Genomic DNA, 6,709 nt, shown 5'->3' with positions numbered 1-6,709 from the left:
TCCTAAAGAATCTCCTATATTCCAGACATATTCTTCCTTCCAAGGAGTGGCTGGTGGGTTTGAACCATCAGCCTTCTGGTTAGCAGTCAAGTGCCTTAGGCACTATGCTACCAGAGCTCCTGCAGCTAGATTAGCCTTATATTAATGCATGACCCTTGCAGGGTCCCTTCTGAATGCATCTGGTGTTCAACACAGAATCTATATTCTGGCTGTTTGGAATGCTTTGGTTTCCCTCTTTGGGTGAGCTCTGTGGAATTTTCAGCTTACATCCACCACCTGGGTCATTTGCTTCAGATTTCTGGAGCCCTTTTTCTGCATTATTTCCTCCTTTTTGTTACGATGCCTTACAAATTCTAATGCCCTCTGCCTTCTGAAACTCTGATCTCTGCCCTACACTAAGTAAAACTTCCCGTCCTTCCTTTGGTTCCTCTTCCCTAGGTAGCAGTTCAAACCGTCTCCAGGCAAAACACTGGGGGGTTAGTAGGAAACAACATATTTTATATATTTTAGTTCATTTTTAGTATAGTTCTCTGAAAGTAGCTTAACTTTTAGTTACTATTATCTGATAGAACGTTTTCACTCTTAACATTTAAAAGTTTCTTTTTCTTTATCAGTATTACTACTTCTATTTTGTATAGTTTCAACTAAGTCATTCTTCAGTTATATCAAAATAACTCTGATGAATCATTGTGCCCTTTTCAATATTTTTCAAACTAATTTTCAGCTATGTTCTTTTAATATGAAACAGGAAGGCTAGAGGGGGTTGATGATGATGTTGTTGTTGTTAGGCGGCAGCAAGTCAGTTCCAACTCATAATGACTCTGTGTACAACAGAATGAAACACCGCCTGGTCCTATGCCATCCTTGCAATCATTGCTATATTTGAGTTCATCATTGCAGCCATTGTATCAATCCATCTCATTAAGCGTCTTCCTCTTTTTTGCTGAACCTCTGCTTTACCAATCATGATATGCTTCACTGATTCCACCTGATGACATGTCCAAAGTACGAGAAACAAAGTCTTGCCATCCTTGCTTCTAAGGAGTATTCTGGCTGTTCTTCTTCAAAGACAAATTTGCTTGTTCTTCTGGCAGTCCATGATATAGTCAGTATTCTTTGCCAACACCATAATTCAAAGACATCAAAACATCTTTTTATTGTTTTTTTAACTCTTTATCGTGATTTGGTTGAAAGATTAGAGGGAAAATTTGTTCTCCATTCAACAATTCAAACACATTTTGATTTGTTATATTGATTGTAAAAAAAAAAAAAAAGAAATCTCAACTCATAGCCATCAAGCGACTCTGACTCATAGAGACCTCTCCTTGGGTTTCCAAGGCTGTATCTCTATGTAAGTAGATTGCCCATTCTTCCTTCCAGAAGTGGTTGGTGGGTTTAAACTGCCAGCCTTCTAGTTAGCAGCAAAGTTATCAGTGAAATGCCTTAGGCACTACACGACCAGAGCTCCTGATATTGATTGCAATCCCCACAATATAACAAACAGCACTCTTCCCACTTCCTGTCTGTGTTTACCATTTCCATTCATCCTTCTTTCCTATCCCTTCCTGCCTTCAGAGCTTTAACTCTGGGCAAATGCTATCCTTTCATCTCCTATGGTTGGTTGTTCTAGGGAGTGTGGACCTTCCTGGTGTTATTTACCTTACAGGCCTGTCTATTGTTTAGCTGACAATTGAGTCATGGGAATGACTTACAGAGTTAAAGTGTGACTAAGGGTCATAGTTTCTGGGGTTCCACTAATTTCTATTAAACCAGTAAGACTGGTCATTTTATTTTACTTTATTTTAATGTTTTTGAGTTTTGTTACACATTTTTATCCCCCTCTGTCCAGGACCTCCTGCTGTGATCCCTTTCAGCAGGGTCTGGAGTGATGTTGTAGTTGTTGTTAGGTGCCATTGAATGGGCTCCAATTCGTAGTGACCTTGTGTAGAACAGAACCAAACATTGCCTGTGCCTGTACCATCATCACAATCCTTGCCATCCTTGAGCCCATCATCCCAGCCGCCATGTCAATCCATCTCTTTGAGGGTCTTCCCCTATTTCACCGACATTCCATCTTACAAAGCATAATAACTCAAGGATACAGAGAAAATTGCTTCTCTAAAGAGTCTGTCTCTCCAAACAAAGGGGTAAACCTGATTATGGAAGGAGGTGTGAAGGGGGTTGAAGATCTCTTGGACTGCCAGGAATGTCTTTGTTCCTCCTTATCTCAGTTTCTGCAGACTTGGTATGTCGCTTCCCAGGATCATCTTGCCCCATAAACCGTAGTTCTTGCCTGAAACTGGTTGTGGGATAAGTTCATACTCAAAAGAATGTTTAAGCTAAAAAACAATTTAAAGAAATCAGCATCCATGAAGAAGTCTGCTATTCTATTTACTTAAAAGGAAGGAAAAATAGCAAGTTAGTCATTATAATGCTCCTTTAATCATGGCTGCTAGTTTATTAAATTCTGCAATTTTCAGCAAGGGGCCTCTTCAGCTTCCACACAGAGACTGATCCCTTCTGATGACATGAGCAAAGTACGTGAAATGAAATCTGACTATTCCCCTTTCTAAGAAGTTTTCCAGCTGTACTTCTTCCAAGGCAGATCTTTTCGTTCTTCTGGCAGTCCATTGTATTTTCAGTATTCTTTGCCAATACCTCAATTCAAATGTATCAGTTCTTCTGTGGTCTTCCTTATTCATTGTCCAGCTTTCACATGTATATGAGGCTACTGAAAATACTATTGCTTGGGATAGGCACACATTAATCTTCAAAGTAAACTCTCTGCTCTTTAATACCTTAAAGAGATCTTTTGCAGCAGATTTGCCCAGTGCAATAAGTCATCTGATTTATTGACTGCTCCTTCTATGGATGTTGATTGTGGATCCAAGTAAAATGAAATCCCTGGCAACTTCAATCTTTTCTCCATGTATAATGATGCTGCTTATTGATCTAGTTGTAAGGATTTTTTTTTTTTTTTATGTTGAGGTGTAATCCATAATGAAGGCGATAGTCTTTGATCTTCATCAATATGTACTTAAGTCATCTTCACTTTCAGCAAGCATACTTGTGCCATCTTGCATATCTCAGGCATAATCTAAATTGAAAGCTTGGCTCTCCATCAGTAAGTGCTTGAAGTCATCTTCACTTTCAGCAAGTGGGTGTTAATGCATCTTCTTCCAATCCTGAGGCAGCATTCTTCTTTCTACTGCCCACCTTATTGGATTATTTGCTTAGCATACAGATTGAATAAGCATGGTGAAAGGATACAACCCTGATGCACATCTTTCCTTTATTTCAAACCATCCAGTATCCCCTTGTTCTGTTTGACCAACTGCTTCTTGGTTTATGTACAAGTTCCTCATGAGCACAATTAAGTGTTCTGGAATTACCATTCTTTGCGATCTTATCCACAATTTATAATGATTCTCTGGGTTGAATGCCTTTGCATAGTAAATAAAACACAAGTAAACATTTTTTTGGTATTCTTTGCTTTCAGCCAAGATCCATCTGATATAAGCAATGATATTGCTCATTCCCCATCCTCTTCTGAATCAGGCTTGTATGTCTGGCAGTTCCCTGTCAATTATATTGTTGCAACCATTTTCAAAATATCTTCAGCAAAATTTTACTCGTGAGTGATATTAATGATATTGTTTGATAATTTCCACATTCTGTTGGATCACCTTTTTTTTTTTTTCCAATGGGCACAAATATAGATCTCTTTCAGTCAGCTGACTAGGAAGCTGTCTTCAAAATTTCTTGGCATAAAGGAATGAGCATGTTGAAACAGCTTGGTGGATATTTCACCAATCTTAGGGCCTTGTTCATCATGAATTCCTTCAGTACTGCTTGGATTTCTTCCTTCAGTACCACTGGTTCTTGATCATATGCTACCTTCTAAAATGGTTGAATGTTGACTGATTATTTTTGATACAGTGACTCTGGGTATTCCTTCCATCTTCTTCATCATTCAATATTTTTCAGTAGTGCAACTTGAGGCTTGAATGTTTTCTTCAGTTCTTTCAGCTTGAGAAATGCTGAGTGTGCTCTTCCCTTTTGGTTTTCTAATTCTAGGTCTTTGCACATTTCATTATTATACTTTACTTTGTCTTCTTGAGACACCCTTTGAAATCATCTGTTCACCTCTGTTATTTCACTATTTCTTCCATTTGCTGTATCTACTCTCTACTCATGAACAAGTTTCAGAGTCTCTTCTAATATCCATTTGGATTTTTTCTTCCTTTCCTGTCTTTTTAATGACCTTTTGCTTTCTTCATGGATGGTGTTCTTAATGTCACCCCACAATTCATCTGGTCTTTGGTCACTGGTGTTCAGTGCATCAAATCTGTTCTTAAGATGATCTCTAAATTCAGATGGGATATACTCAAGGTTGTATTTTAACTCTGATGGACTTTAAAATTTTCTTTAGCTTCAATTTGAACTTGCATATCAGCAATTGATGGCCTATTCCACAGCCAGCTCCTGGCCTTGCTGTGACTGACGATATTGAGCTTCTTCATTGCCTTTTTCCACAGATTCAGTCCATTTGATTTCTTTGTATTCCATCTGGCAATGTCCACTTGTATAGTCACCATTTACATTGTTGAGAAAAGGTATTTGCAATGAGCAAGTCCTTGTATCTGCAATGAGCAAGTCCTTGGTCTTGCAAAATTCTGTCATGTGGTCTCCAGCATCATCTCTATCTCCAAGGTCATATTATCCAAATACTGATGCTTCTTCTTTGTTTCCAACTTTCACTTCCCAATCACTGGTAATTATCAATACACGTTAATTGTATGCTTGGTTAATTTCAGATGCAGAAGTTGGTAAAAATCTTTAATTTCTTTATCTTTGGCTTTAGTGATTGGTGACTAAGTTTGAATAATGATAGCACTGTACTTTAGGATAGATCTTGAAATGTTCTTTTTGACAATGAATGCAACATGATTACCCTTTATTTACCATTCTTGCCTTAGTAGACAATGTGGTTGTCAGATTCAAAAAGGCCAGTAGCAGTCCATTTTAGCTCACTAATGGCTAGGTTATCAATCTTTATGCATTCCATTTCATTTTTGACAATTTTCAATTTCCTAGATTTATACTGCATACATTTCACTTTCCCCTTATTAATGCATGTTTGCAGCTGTTTCTTCCCATTTTGAGTCATGCTCCATCAGCAACTGAAGCTCCCAAAAGCTTTATTGCAGCCACATCATTAAGATTAACTTTATTTTGAGGAGGCAGCTCTTCCCCAGTGGCATTTTGCATGCCTTCCAACCTGAAGGGCTTGTCTTCCTGCACTATACCAGACAATGTTTCACTGATATTCATAAGGTTTTCAGAAAGGGGTAGCCTATCCTTCTCAGACTGTCTTAGTCTGGAAGCTCCACTGATACCTGTCCACCATGGGTGACTCTGCTGGTATTTGAAATACTGGTGGCACAGCTTCCACCATCACAGCAACACACAAGCCACCACAATACACCAAACTAACAGACACTAATGCTGTTGAGGGTGTGGAGATAACTGGAAACCTCATATATTGTTGGTGGCAATGTAAAGTGCTGCAACCACTGTGGAAATGGTATGGAGCTTCTTAAAAAATTTGAAAATAGAAATACCATATGAGCCAGCAGTCTCATTACTAGGTATATATCCTAGAAAAATAAGAACAGTGACATGAACAGATATATGCACATTCTTGTACCTATCAGTGGATGAATGGATAAATAACCTATGGTGTATGCACAGAATGGAATATGATGCAATGTTAAAGAACAATGTTGAATATGTAAAACATCTTGTAACACGGATGAACCTGGAGGATATTATGTGGAGTGAAATTAGTTAATCACAGACAAATATTGTATCAGACTAAAAACCAAACAAACAGGGAAAAAAAAAAAAACAATCGCGCTGCCTTCAAGTTGATTGTACTCATAGTGACCTCTCCTTGGATTTTTGAGGTGGTATCTCTATGGAAGTAGATTCCTCAATCTTCCTTCCAAAGAGTGGCTGGTGGGTTTAAAATGCCAGCCTTCTGTTTAGCAATCAAATGTCTTAGGTACTCTGCCACCAGAGCTCCCAGACTACTACTATCAAAAATCAAGAAAATGTTTAATCGCAGAAATAATTGTTCTTTGAAAGTTACCAAGAATGGGAAGGGAAGAGAAGGTAAATCACTAACTAGAGGATAGACACACATTACCTAGGGTGAAGAGAAAGGCAATATGCAATAGAGGGAGGTCAGCACAAAATGATAAAAGCAAAGTGAGACACTGGGAGGAGCACAAGAGTTAAAGGCAATACAAGTAAATATTATTACATATACAGTTCTGCAATAACAGTAGTATCAATAATCTACCAGAGGATATATAGATAGACACATAAGCTGAACACAAATGGGAAAGTAAATGGGACTCGTGAATATGTATAAGTTTGGCAGAGAGTATTTCTGCATATATGTTTATATGTGCTGCATAAATATCCATGAGTATGTTGTTGCTGTTGTTAGGTGCCATGGAGTCGTTTCGACTCATAGTGACCCCATACACAGCAGAATGAAACACCGCCCGATCCCGCGCCAGCTCCACGGTCCCTGCTATACCTGAGCCCATCATCCCAGCCACTGTGTCAATCCATCTCATTGAAGGCCTCCCCCTCTTTCGTCAACCCTCCACCCTGCCAAGTATGACATCCTTCTCCA

The sequence above is a fragment of the Orycteropus afer genome, unplaced genomic scaffold, assembly GCF_000298275.1.
Source record: "Orycteropus afer afer isolate SDZICR_OR568_19922 unplaced genomic scaffold, OryAfe1.0 scaffold00141, whole genome shotgun sequence".
NCBI lineage: Eukaryota > Metazoa > Chordata > Mammalia > Tubulidentata > Orycteropodidae > Orycteropus > Orycteropus afer.
Note: the sequence above shows the minus strand (reverse complement) of the source record.